A 14,719-nucleotide genomic window follows, 5' to 3' on the forward strand; every position below is an offset into this window, starting at 1 on the left:
TCCTTTTCCGCCTTCGTTTTTCTCCATAGCCCTCGATTCCTTCTCATACGTGAAATAAGTCCTTTATTCATTTTTCTTACTGTCATCTCCCGCCTGGGGAACAGAAGCTCCATGTTTGGTCTCTGCTGTTTCCCCAGTGACTAGAACGGGGCCTGGAGCATAGTAGGTGTTCGAGAAAGACGTGTGTGAACAAACAGACGTGGATTTCCACGTGTTGTGTAGACTCTCCAAACCCATGGGATTGGAGATGGTTCCACGTGGCTGAAGATGGTGGGAGGAAGTCTGGGAGGGGTGTGCGTGTGTATGTGTGAGGTGTGTATGGATGTGTCTGAGGTGCGCACACGTCTCTGTGAGGGGTGTGAGTGCACCTGTGTGTGCTTTCAAGTCAGTTACCAACCGCCTTCACACACCTCAGCTGTGGGATGGTTGCTGGCCTGAGTTCCCCGCACAGACTCGGGGAGTGGAGGGCGGCGCAGGTGTGCTGAGGTGGCGCGCCCCGGGTCTCTCTGGAAGATCCCTGCAGATGCCCTCACCCAAGCCGGGTCCCTGGGACAGACTCCAGCAGGGTGTCCCCACATCGAATCATGTCCCCTGGGGTCACTGTGCCAACTTTTGCAGCAGAGGTTGTTTTCTGCAGGAGTGGACACCATCCCAGCAGGCAATCCCGAGTGGGTTTCCGTGCGCTCCTGATGGAAAACTGAGGCCTGTGATAATAACAAAAGTGGCCCTGACTTTGAGTAGTGCCTGCTGTGGGCCAGAGCTGTGAAGTGGGTGTTACTGGACAGATGAGGAGATGGAGGCCCTGGCGGAAGAAGTAACCTGTCCAAGGTCACACACCTAGGATGGGGACGTGGACACCAGCATCACTCTGGATGCCACATCCTCCCCTCTCCCCTCCACCTGAGGACTTCACCCAGATGAGACAGCAGGCTTCCCTCTTCCCCGGGTCCACCCCTCCCTTGTGCAGAAGGAATGTGAGGGAGTGAAGGAGCATCCTGCTTTCTAAGAGTCCTGTGTGTGGGTTTATCACCCAAGCTTTACTGACAGCCATCCCTGTCCTTGTGCCCCCACCCCACCATGGGTACAATTGTGTTCCCCTAAGTATATGTGCCAAGTCCAAACCCCCAGTACCTGTGAATATAGTTCTATTTGAAAACAGAGTCTTTGCAGATTAGTCAAGATGAGATGAGGTCACACTGGATCAGGATGGGCCCTAAATCAAATGATTGGTGTCATGATAAGAAGAGGGACACGTAGCCTCAGACACAGAGACACATGGGGAGAACACCAGGTGACGATGGGAGCAGAGACAGGAGTGATGCTGTCACAACCACAGGACACCAAGGATGGCTGGCAGTTCCCAGAAGCTAGGAGAGCAGTGAGGAACACACCGTCCCCCTGAGCCTCCAGACAGAACCAAACCCGCCTCAGCTGTGATCTCAGACTTCTGGTCTCCTGAACTGTGCGAGGATAAACCCTTGCTGTTCTAAGTCGCCACGTCTGCGGGAATATGGCAGCCCTAGGACACCAATCCACCCTCCCTTCCCAGGGCGGGATGACACACGTGTACACACACGGGGCAACTTCAGTACACAGGTACTGAGACTCACACCCTGACCAGGCCACATCAGCCCACGATGGTGTCTCCTGTGTGTGGTGCCGTGTTCACAGCTCCCCCACACCCAGCGGGGCGCACACTTCCCTGCACATCGCTTGACAGCCTTCCCTCCTCCAGGCCCACTGGGAACTCTCAGTGGAAGCCTCGCTGAGGACGGAAACCTTCCACACTCCTCTCGGGCTTCTGCCCTGGTGTCCTCTCTGTTCACTTCCCAGCTCCCAGTCTCCTGGTCTGACTTCCTCCCTTCCTTCCTTCCTTCCTCCCTGTCTTCCTCTGCCTCTTTTTCTTCCCCTATGAGTAAACACAGCCGCATTGCAAGGCCCTGCCATGTTCTGGGAGAGCTGCACGTTGCCACCTGTTGCTATGGAGAAGCCTCTTTATCACAAACACTGAGTAAACAGCTGCTACTGGGAGCCCCTTTCTGCTGGCCAGGGGTTTATTTGGAGAAAGTCAATAAGGAAAAATAAACATTCCTGGCCCTGTGTATATACAGCTTTGGGACTGGTCCTCCTCAGTGGCTGGGGCCTGCCAGCTCCCCAGAGGGTCCAGGAGGCTAAGCCCCACCCCTACCTCCGATCCCAGAATCTTCCATTCAGAGTTGAGGCCGGGGCCAGGCAGCCAGCTCCCTCCAGACTCAGTCAGGTCACTCTGCAGGCTGCACCCACCCTGCCCTAGCCTGGGGTCAAGGCTTGGACGTCTGCTTCTCCCTTCTAGGAAAGGGTGTGATGAAACAGCCCCTTCCAGGGAAGTCCACTCTGTCTGAGCTCCCACGGGACACTGCAATTCCTGGGAAGAACCAAGCTTCGTTTGGCTTGATCAGGAGTCTCTTTTCTTTGGCATCTTAGTTTCAGTTGAATTCAATGCATTAAGTGTTTAATATTGTAACAAGCCACTCATTCCGCACAAATTTAGTAACTCCATGACTATGTCAAGGGATTGTGCTGGGCTCTGCTGGTTCCTGCCCTCAAGGTGCTTACAGTCCAGTGGGGAAGACAGAGTATTAGCGATCATCATGATGCATGTGGCTAAGTATTTGCAGTTGTGTGGCATGCAACGCAGGAGATGTGCAGGTGCTGTGGGAGTGCGTAAAGGTACTCTACGTCGTGCTAATCTCTTACATGCTTTAACTCAGTTCATCCTCAGAACTATCCTGCACAGTGATAGTATTTTTATTCCCATTTTACAGATGGGGAAGTAACTTACCTAAATTCAATTAGCTACTAAGTGGGAGACTCAGTATTTAAACCCAAATCAGCCAGAGGCAAAAGTCCCAGGCTCCAAATCACTGGGTATTCTGTCAGGCTCACAGTAGAAATGCCACAGTCCCTACCCTCAAGAAATTTACAAGGAAAGCCCTCATGAATTGTGTCCATGTCACTGGGGACAGGCAATGACAAGTGTGACAATGAGGAACACCAGTCACTCAGAGAACATCAGTGAGATGGAGAAGGAGTCTGGGGCAGGGACTGGGTTGAGCTTTGAAGGACAAGCAGAATTTAGATAGAGGCCAGAGACAAGGGATGGGTCTCCCAGGGACGGAGCTGGGGACAGCCTGGCTAGGGTTAGGGACCAGGAAGACCGATTTTGGAGAAGGGGAAGGAGGCCTGCCATCTTGCTTCTCTCCCCAGATCCCTACGTCTTTCTTAGGAATTCACCTCCATCCACACCACCCCTGCTTTGGACCAGGACATCATCCTCTCCTCCTGCCTATCTAAGCAGCATTCTTATGGTCTTCCCGCCTCCAGTGTCACCCAGCTCTAATCCACTCTCCACCCGCCCCCAGGATCTTCCAGAGACACAGACCTACTTATGTCCCCACCCTCCTCTTTTCCCTCTCCATGGACAGATGCCACGCTGGCCTTGTTCTCATCTCTTTCCCTTTTCTGGGAACATCCTGTACACCAAGCATTCAGGACCACTCAAGTTTGCCAAATGCATGCGGCTCTGCCCTGCCTTTGTCTTTGCCCTCACTCTTCCCTCTGCTTGGAATTCCTTCCTGAAGAGTCACCTTCATTCACAAACTCTTAGGGAGCACCTACTATATGCCTGGCACTCTTCTGAGCCCTGGGAATGAAACAGTGAACAAAATAGATAAAGACCCTTGTCCTCGTGGAATTTATATCTTAGTCTGGGATATACACTAAAAAAAAAAAAAAAAACCCAAAGAAGTAAAATATAGACAATAATAGGTGCTGCTGAGGGCTGAGGAGGAAAATACAGCGGGGTAGGGGTGGGTAGGACCTTGAGGCCACTGTGATGATGCTGAGTGAGATGGGGAACTCTTTCTTAGGTTTTACAAGGATCCCTCTGGCTGCTGTGCTGAGAATAGACTGAAGAGGGACAGGGATGGGAAGTGGGGGTGGGGAAAGGGGGTAGACCAGGGAGACTTCAGGACTCAGGGTTCCCACTTCCCCGCGAGGCTGGCAGGGCCTCTGTCCTTGGTGTTCTCCCCCTCCAGCCCCAGCCCCAAGGGGTTTCTGAGGGTAACCAGATATAAGAGGGCACCCCCTCCATGCCTTATCCAGCTCCACTGGTCCCACCAGGGTGGTCTGGTTTAAGAGCACATCCTCATATCCCCGCAGGCCTCCAGGTCTGGCATTGCCTCCTACCCTGACTCCCTCCTGGCTGCCTGTCCATCACCCTCCCAATGCTCTGAGGAGGACAGGAGCCCTGCGGAGCAGTGATCCACGTATCAGGAGCAAGGGAATTAACATTCCCAGGCTGTAATTATATCTTCCATGGGTGACACCTAAGGAAGCATCTTTTTTTATAAAAGCAGGTAAATTGAAGGTTTATGGGATTGTGGGGAATGGGTGTTATTTTTGGCACACTCCCCTCACTGCCCCTGAGTGCCAGAACCCTGTTGATTGCTTGGGTGCCAGTAGCCTGAACTGAGGCTGGAGCTCAGTGTATGGTTGAGGGGTCATCATGAAGGGGGTCGGGAGGCACTGAGAACCTAGTTAAGTGAACCCAAGTGAGAATCTAGGAAAGAAGCCAGGAGAAGCTCCTTCTGGTGTGGGAGTTATGGGAGGAGTCATTCATGAGCAGGTGGGGAGTACATTTTTTTAATTATATATACATCAATAGTAATCATAGTAACCATAATAGTAATGATGGCTAACCCTTATATGGTGCTTATTAAGTGCCAGACAGTATTCTAAGTGCCTTTTGTGTATTAACTCTTCACTCCTCACAACAATCACATGAAGTAGGTACTGCTTTTATCCCCATTTTGCAGATGAGAAAACCAAGGCATAGAAAGTTCTAGTGTAATTTTAAGTTAGACATTGGAGATACATATACACTTTTATACACACATGAAAGTTTGCTGACTTTAGTGGTGAATGAATGAATTCCCCCAGACATTTACAGAGGTCTAGAGAGCTCAGCCAATCAGAAAACTCTGAAGTTAGGAAGTCCCTTCTCTTTAGGGCAGGACTTCTTATCACACTTCCGGTTCCAGTCTAAGAGCTGGGTGTCTCCACTCAGTGCAAAATCAGCCATCTTTGTTGGTGAGGTGCCCCACCATGTTCTTAAGTACAGAATACCAGAGCATGAGGCTGAGATGAGATGTATACTAGAGCAGGGACCCTTGCGCCTAAAGGGTCTTCTGCCCATTTAGGAAACTGGTTGAAATAGTGGAGCTGCTGATATTGGAGAAAAGTGTGGAGAGAGAGGAAGAGAAGGAGGGAATAGGGTCTCCCCAGATGTCATCCAGTGGTTGCTGGTGCCCAGGGACACCTTTTCTCCAGCAAGGACATCAGCATAGAGAAGGCACAGGAAAGAGAGAGAGAGACGGGGGAAAATGTGATTTTTTTAATGCAAGCCTCGGTAATCAGCTATTTGTGATGGAATTTTATCTGTCCTGGTCTCCTAGGGACGAGGAGTGAGAGTGAGGGAAGAAGGGTCAGAAATTAGTATGCAGAAATATCTGATCAGCCAAAGTAATTTTCTTTAATAATCGTATTCATACTGCCTGCTCTCTGCTCACTAGAAGAATTAAGTATTTAATAGTAATATATTTCATCTGGCAGTGGTTCCGTTTCGTTAGGAACCGTGATGCCTCATTGGGGTACGTGGGTGGGTGGAGGTCTTGTGGGGGGACAGGTAGGAGGTGTCAAAGCAGAAAGAAATAGATAAGCAAGGAGGGAAGTGGGCATGGGTGGGCAGGAAAGGAAGAGGGGAAGCTGTGTGCCAGGGTGAGCCCAACAGCCCTCTGAGATGCCACTCAAGTGCTTTCGCTGCCTGAACTGGGCTGTCCAGCTCTGACCTCTGGCTGTAGTTGATATGCCCTGGAATCCCCCACTTCTGTCCCAATTCCTCAGGTTTCATCCCTAACCCCCAAAGATGGGTCCTCCTCTCTGACCTCTGGTCTGTCCTCAGCCCCCAGCCCTGAGACTTTACCAAAGACTGATAGAAGAGCTGGGTGGCAAGTCCTGCTGGGGGTAGCATGACACAGTGAACCCCAGACCATGCTCTGACCCCCATTTTCCAAGCTTTGGAGTTCTCTGGGCAGATCCCTAAGGCTGCCTCCATGTAGTTCCCAGGCTGGAGGTGAGAATGCCATTCCTGGCTGGTGCCTGAGAAAGGCTGGTACAGAAGAGAGAAGCTGCTTATGCTGAAGAACCTGACAGCTGCCTTTCTGCCCTGGGGCAGCAGATGCAGTGTGCTTTAGCTATTACATGATTTTAATAGTTAAAAAGCAGGCCCAGCACATGCCAGGGACATAATTGATGACACCTAGCACTCGGAAACCTGATCTTCTTTGGAAGCACTTGGAGAAGCTTTTCACCTCCTTTGCCAGGCTCTCTGAGCCCCACTGCCCAGGAGGAAAACATCAGTGAGGAAGGTGCAACCACATTTGCCTGATGAGATGGAGACAAAGAGAGAGGGCTGAGCTGCAAATAGCAGAGTTCAGCTTCTCACTGTTCTTTTGAGAGCAAGCTCCACAAACTGATGTGCAGCGACGCTGGCATTTCCAGGCACCTGACAGGCTGGAATTAAACACCTGTCCATTAAACTGACAACCCCAGGATGGAAAGAGAGAGGGAGAAAAGGCAGAGAAGGGCGAGCTGGGAACCCAACCACAGTCTGGCTCCTTCCTTGCGGAAGGTAATGTGCCTGCTGCGGAGGGAGGCCAGGGTGGGAACAGGCAGCATCATCAGGTCCCCACTATCTAGTTTTGGAGACAGTGTGGGCTGGTCCACAGCAAACCAGTACTCAGACATGGACATTGAAGAGGGAGAAGGGAGCATGTGACACCCCCCCCAGAGGCTGAGCCAAGGAGAAGCCGAGAGGTTGATCCTCATTTGCCCAAAGCTCCAGCTCAAAGGCTTGTCATGCTGTGGCTGCCTCCCTGGCCTCTCTTCTACACACATGATCTTCATCTGCTCTGAACCGTTTAGACGTACCAGGCGCTGGGCAACCCACCCCAGGCTGCCCTGAGACACCTCTTGAGCCTGTTGCTGAACAATCAAGTGGGTGTCTCCTGGCTCTCCAACTGAATTATAAGCTGCTAGAGAGAAGGAAGCTCATCTCCTACTTCATAGGTGCTCCCTCCCCCACCTGTTGAGAGCATACTAGCGGGTGGGGCTGAGGTGCAATGGTGGATGGATGGATGCTCGGATGGTTGGACGTAATGCTGATAGTGGAGTGGTGTATACATCATTGTGCCTGTATTGATTGCTAACATTTCCATACCAGTTAGTAAATAGTTATTGCCTGTAGCCCATTGAACACCCATCTCCCCATCATCCTAGCCACTGCCCTGGGATTTGCTGGCCCTCCCCAAGATTCAGCAGCTAAACTTTAACACCCAGCCCAGCATCCTGCTTCATTGCTATGACCAGCATCGATCCTAATGGGTCAGTATATGGACTTACTATTTTAACCAACACCCTTGGGTGGGTCGATGAATAGAGGCCAAGACTGAATATTGAGATTCGATGATTTTAGGGAAGGAAGGATGGGCAGGAAATAGGGAGGGACAGAAATGGCAAATATTTTGGGGGGTGGGTGCGGATAAAGGAAATTTTTACAAAATGGACAGAGAAGGAGACCTCAGGATGGTGCTGCTGGGTACCAGATGGGATTTCCTTCCACCTTTGGCCACCCCCCTACATGCCACACCACCTGCCCTGGTGACGCCCAAGTTTCAGGTGCACCAGACCAGCATATATTGGCAGAGAGAGGGCCCCTGATGGCACCGGGCAGATCCAAGTGTTAGTAATGCCACTTTATCCAGCTTCCCAGGGTGCAAGGCTGCAGTCTCTGGAAGCCCCAGGTATGAGACATGGGGTGTCCCAGAGGAGAGAAGGGAAGTGTCAGAGGACTGAGACTGGGAACCAGAAAGGCCAGAGGAGCTGAGGAACACATCCAGCCTTGGAACTTAAACCCTGCCCTCCACCCTCATCACTCCACTCAGCCTGTCCGTTCTCAGATCCTCAAAGCCCACCAGCTGCTTCCTCCGAGGCCGCCCCCTCATGTCCAGGGCCCATCTGGAAAGGCCGGGGCTCTGCCTGCATATCCCACATCTCAAGGTCCACACTCTGGAGAAGAGTGCCCTGCATGAATTCGGCTTTCTCCCAGCTCAGGACCACACGATACAGCACTGAATTCTTTTTCATCTGCTATGATTCCCCATTTGCTGGTGTGAGTGTGCACCACCCGTGAGGGTGATCTCCCACGACATCCATCACCCTCTCACTGCCAGGGCTGATACAGCTGATCTGTCTAGCTAGGCCACTATCCTTTCCTTCAGGGATTCCAGCAAGAAGAAAGCTGCCACCAGTCAGGGGTGGGGAGCAGCTTGCTGAACCAGTGTGTGTGCATGGCTGCACTCCTGCCAGAAATCACATGTATGAGAACATGGATGTTAGAATCAGGCTATCCCAGGTTCAAATTCCAGCTCTATTGTTTATTACCTGTCTGACTTTGGACAAGTTATTTAACCTCTCGAGATCTCACTCCTCGGCCCTGCCCCTCTTTAAAGGGTTGTTTTAAGGATTTAATGAGCGGAGGGATGTGTGAAAGCTCTTTACAACTAAACTGATACACAATGCACAGGAGTGATGTGGTTATTATTGGTGTTATTATTCGGATCATCCCTGGTTTAGGTGCAGCTGAGAAAGCAGGGAGAAATGACGGCCGGATCTTATTAAGGTTCTGCCATGGAGCAGAGTGATAATGTGCAGACTTCTAGGGGAGAAAAATTCTTTGCCATCTGTTTGTGTTAGAACAGAGCCATTTGTAGCTACTCCAGCCCACACCAGCCCCTCTGAACCCACCCTGAACCCCTTCAGGACTTGCATCAGCACCGCTCATCTTAACATTCAGCTGTCCACTGTCTCCAGCTGCTTTTGGCTTCCTCTGACTGGTCTTACCTCCTCACCCGGATGGACTGTAAATGTCTCCTGGCCAGTATGGCTGCTTGCATTTCTTGTGTATCTTTATAGCATTTATCACTGGGGCAGAGGGGGGGCAATGTGCGAAGGAAAAATAGAGGGAAGGGGGAGGAGGGCAAAGAGGGAGGAGGGGAAGGAAGGAGGATATGGGGAGAGAGGGAGGGAGCAGAGGGAGGCTAGCACTGGCTTTAGATCCAATCCTGGATCTCCCACTCTCATTAATTTGAGTTACTGTCACTAAGTTGCTCAACCTCTTAGTGCCTTGGTTTCCCCATCTGCTCGTGAACCCTCCAGAACCTTCTGCAAAGAGTCAGAGGACCAGAGACCCTTAGACCTCCTTTCCAGCCAAACAATTCCTCCGCCAGTCCCATCTCTACAGGGAGCCTGCCCCCTGATGTTCAATTTCTGAACCCCCGGGTCCTTAACCGTCTTCCCTACCCCCACTACCGCCTACCCATCTCCTCACAGGGGCACCCCGGCTCCAAGCCTGTGTTTGTGAGCTCACGGGGAACCGCGGGACACAGGCCTTTCTCTCTGCCGTAATGAAACCCTTTAATCATATTCAAATAGGTTACTGTTCAGGGGGAAAATAGAAATATGGATTTGATAGCAATAAATTTCCCTGGCTGGCTAAGCCCAGTTCTTAATTGTCCTGTCCCAGGGCTCGCACATTTCATTGTTCGTTAGGTGCTTAAGTCCCCACTCTCATTTTGTGGCGGTGACATTACCGTTGATGGCTCTAATACTCTCATAATTTGAAAGGGGATTTGCATGATAGAACGCAGAGTATTAAAAGAAAAAGAAAAAAGGGAGAGAGAAAAATGGGGGGGCAAGATGGGAGGAGGAGCTGGGAAGGGAAGGGGGACATCAAGGGGGGAGGGGGGTGGATGAGAACTCGATCCAGCTTTCACTTTAAAAAAGTCACTTTCTTCAAAGTCAAATCATTGTTTTCATTAAAGTGAAAAAAAAAAAAAAAAGGAAGAAAGAAAAAAGCCGAGGCTGCACATTGGGCTGACTGGGCACTGGTATTCCTTATTGTTCCTAATGGTTATTAATTATTATTATCCGGCTGTGCAGGGCTCTGTGGACGTGATGTCCCCAATGTCCTTGGGGTGGAGCTGGTGGGGGGAGTGTCAGGGGAGGGGCTGACTCAGGGTGGGGAGATTTGCTCCAGGGTCCACAGCAAGATGCAGATGCCCATCTTGTGGCTGATGCCAGGAGGAGCCAGGTTTGGGGAGGTGGAGCGGAGAGGGGCCACTTTCATAGATAGAAGGAGGAATCTACGCCTCCTGGGTCCTGGCCAACTCCTCTTGAGTTTCCTAGAAGTTTCTTCTTTCTAAAAGCCAGTGATTTGGACTCAAATGGTCTTGCTGGACACCAGACAATTTTGATCACTGGTGGGGTCTTCCAAGTAAGTCCCTTTTGCAAACTGGATTCCCCACCTCCTGCTTGCCCCAGTCCAGAACTGGAAAGCCTTGCACAAGCTTGGCTGGATTCCTGAAAGGGCCTCTCCTAACTCTATCATTAGGGTCAATGAATGCTGGGCCCAAGCTGCCCCTTCCTCCTTGCTGGGGAGTTTCAGGTTCCATGTCCACCCCTCCACAACTCCCCTACACCCTTAGCATCTTTCTATCTTGGGGGACATAAGTTCTAGAAATCACTGCAGCCCTGGGTTTCTGGGGTTTGAGGGATGGCTAATTCAGCCTTTGTTGAGGTGATGGGTCTAAGTTCCAAGCAGGGCCACCCCAGAGGATTCTTGAATGTCATCAGATATGGAGAGTGTGTATAGCTTGTTCTCCTTGGACAGATGGTGTGAAAGTGCCTGGGAGCATTGCAGGGAGCCAGGCATGGCATGTGTGTGCCAGGCTCTGACTATGACAGGGGGGGAGGAGTATTGCCTGTCTGGGCTCATGAATTCAGGTGCACAGGCCCCTCCATGCCAACCTCACTCCTCCTGTCTTATCACTTTCTAATCATCCCTCTGGCCCAGCCCCTTGTACCTTCCCTCATGGGACAGAGCTGGGTCCCCCAGAGAGCAGTAACAGACAGCCAGGCTATAAACTCTTACACCTGCACCTCTTGGGTTCCTGCCTGGCCCAGCCTCACCCCCTCCACTTCCCAGGGACTCTCTTCTGGATTAGAATTTTAAGTCAAATGAATTCTGGGATTGGAATAAAAGCTGTCTGCAGAGAACTTATTCACCCTCCTTCTCCCTCTTTTTGGCCTGCTGTTGGAATTCGGGGTGCTGGGGAAGCACACCCTCAGGGCCACCTCAGTTCCTCTGCCCCTACATGCCCCTTCATCCCTTTCCTATCTGCTGGCCCACTCCGCTGCCCCTCCCTACTCACTCCTCCTCAACTCAGAGCCCAGGCCCACTATTAAGGCTGGCGGACACCCAGTTCCTGAGAGATGGGTCCAGAATTGGCTTCCCTAGAGTGGGTGGCCACTGCTCAGCCCTCTGCAACTGCAGAAATCTAGATTGTCTCCCATTTAACAAGGCTGAAGCTGCAGGGTGAGGGAGGAAGGAGAAAAGGAACAGGGAGAGCTGATGAGAAAGAAATCTAGATCACAGAATAAAATCCCAAATCATCTATAAAACTCTAGGTGTCAACATATTCCTTATTGTTTTTTATTGTGAGGACCCAAGTGGAGGATGGCCCAGTGGCCGCCCTGTGCTCTCGTCTCCCTCCACACAAGGATAGCAGGCCCTGGCCCTCCCTCCCACCCACCCCCAGGAGCGATGGAATGTCGCAAGACCCAGCCTCCCTGCTCCCCAGCCTGACTCCTGGACTCATTTTAGACATGAAGGGCCTTCAGAGGTACAGTCTGAAGCTGCAGGGTAACGAACTCGGTGCCCTCCCCGTTGTATCCCACCCTCAAGACCCCCAAGGAGAAGCTGACTCCAGGAAAGGAAAAAAAAAAAAAAAAAAAAGCCAGAGAGACAAAGTGATTCTTAAATATTTTCCTTCTCTGCAGTCAATCAGGGAGGAGGGGGTGAGGGTCGAGGAAGGCTGGAAGGGGGGACAAAGGGGGTTTAATAGGCTCCGGTGACAGCACAGTGTCCACATTGGGAAAAGATTAATGATGAAAATTAATCGCCTGACCTTTCTTTCCAGGAGCTGGAGGTGAGGCAGGCCATTAAAGCCTCTTATGTTGTAATTAACGTTGGAGGGGAGAAGAGAGCTGCCTTCAGAATGGATGTGATCATTTAATTAGGCTCAGGCGTAGGTGCCACAACAGGTCCGGAGAAGTCATAATTTAACTATAGCTTTAAATTACACAGGCAGAGTGGGGATGGCAGAGTTTGACGGCAGGAGAGCCTGCCGCGCAGCTCAAGAAAACAATTAAATAAACACCCCGAGTGAGGGAGAGAGACGGTGACAGACAGACAGACAGACAGACAAAGAAAGCAGTAGGTGCTGACAGCGGAAGAGGTGGGGGAACGGTGTCGTACAGGGGAAAGCGCTGCGAAGAGGTTCAAAATTAGGAGTCCCATGGGGGAGAGAAAAGTGAGATCGCCAAGAGTTAAGAGTGGCCTGGGGGATGTGTGTGTGTGTCTGTGTGTCTGTGTGTGTGCGCGCGCGCACAGCCACGGGTTCTCGGGCCAGTGCCTCCGCGCACTCTCACCTCGGAACGTGGTGCAAACCTCGTTCCACAAACAAATCCCGACCTCCGAGAATTTTGCAAAGACGCTGAGGTTGGAAGGCAGAGAGGGCAGGTGTTTCACGGTCCTGGACTTGGCAGGACGCCTCTCTCCCCACTGTCTCCCTACCCAAGTCTCGGCGAGAGGAGACGCCCCCCTTCCTAACACGGGTCGTTTGGGGGTTCCCGATCGCCACGTGGCGCCCCGCGTCCTGGAGGACCAGCAAGGCCCAGCTGTGCGTCCTTGGGCAGTGTCAGAGGGGTAGGGAGAGGGGACTTGAGGTGCAAAGCCGGGCTGGACAGCGTGAGCGACCGTGGTCGGCGCCGGGCCGGCGAAGTTCAAGGCTGGGGCACTGCACCGCGTGGAGGGGGAAGGACTCGCCGTCTCTGGGGCGCCAGACTCGGCTAGTTGCTCAACCTGTGGGATTAGTCACTCGTGGAGGAACAGGACGGTCGGAAAACCGCGGACAGACGCTTCCGCAAAGAGGGAGGGGAGGGGAGGAGAGGACAGAAGAGCTTGTAGGGAGGAGGAAGAGGGACTGGCGATGCGACCCAGGCCAGGGTGAGCAGGCCTCTGGGTGGACTCAAGCGCGAGCGACGGGATAGAAGCCCCTCCAGGCTTTTGCGGAGCGCTTTGATAGGGTTGCTGCCAACTTTGCCGGACAGTGGAGGAGTCTATTCTGGTGTGGGTCCAAGAAAGGCTCTGGTGCAGCCCCAGGACACTTGGGTGCCTGCTCTGCCTTCAGACGGTGGCCACAGTTGGGGCTTCCTGGGCCCCAGGAAACTGCGATACCTCACTGTCCCCTCCGGCTCTAGAAGGGATGGAGTTGCAGAGGCACGCAGGGTGGAACTTCCCTTACCGTCTGCAAGGCTCCCGGGTTCTCCAGACACTGGGCTGAACCCAAGCCACCAACTTTTAAGGCCTAGCAGGTGAACTGCATCTCTCCTTCCCTCCACCATTTGGGCTGGAAGAAAAGTTATGGATGAGGAAGAAGGCAGAGTTACGATGAGGCTAGCCCCACCTAGGTGATCAAGCTAGGAGACCCTGCCTCCTGCCCCTTTTTCTCTGGAAAACACAAAGGCCACTAAATGGTGACCTGTAGGACACTTTAACCTCTCAGAGCAAGAAAGAATTTCCATTTTGATTAGACATCCACAAATTCTCCCAATTAGTGAACCTCTCAATTGGAGCTTTGTCCCTGACCAGTCTGGTTAATTGATTGATGGATTGACTGATAGTCTGATGGGTCTCTGGTCTCTCTTTCAGCTCAAATCTCTATCCTGAGAATGTCCAGCCTGCACTGGGGATAAAAGAGGAGCTGTGGCCTGAGCTGGGGGTGGGACTAGGCAGAGGTGCAGGGGTGCCAGATGGGGGATAGGGCTCCTCTCCACAGACCAGGGCTCCAGCTGACCCAGAAGGCTTGGGGTCATGTCCTGATTGTGCCCTGGGCTGCCTTTGTTGTATGGCTGACCTCAGGGCCCAAAGCCCAGATCCAGAACCCCTGAGGCCCCGACCAGAGTCAGATGGGGAATCAGATGCTGCCTGGCACCCAGAAGGCCAGATGGGGAGTGTGGAAAGAATGTGGGGAGTGAGGAGGCCAGGAGCGGGAAAGGGGAGTCAGTGAACAGAGAAGAGGGGAGTGGGGAAGCCTGACCAGCCTACAGGCTGCCTTTGAGCCCCTTGATTGAGACTGACAGGAAGAGCCCCTACCTCCACCTTCCACTGGGACACTGCATCCCTCATGGAACCCCAGCTTATAGGAGACCTCTTGTGGTACCTATAGGGCAGGTGTTCCCTTCCTCCCTCTACAAGATTGTGAACTCCAGGGTCCTCTCCCCTGCCCTTCCCGTTTTGGTTAGAATACAATCTGAACTGGTAAGAGCCCCGGGCCCTACCTCTCCATCTCAGTCTCATCTCCCTCGGCCCTCCTCACCCTGCTCCAACCACACCTCCCAGCCTTCTCTGTTGCCCCTAACTAGAATTTAAGCTCCATGAGGCCCAGACCAGTCTGTCAGGTTCCCCTGTATTCTGCAGAGCCTAGAATAGTGCCCGGCC

Source organism: Camelus ferus, chromosome 20 (assembly GCF_009834535.1).
Source record: "Camelus ferus isolate YT-003-E chromosome 20, BCGSAC_Cfer_1.0, whole genome shotgun sequence".
In the NCBI taxonomy this organism is placed as follows: domain Eukaryota; kingdom Metazoa; phylum Chordata; class Mammalia; order Artiodactyla; family Camelidae; genus Camelus; species Camelus ferus.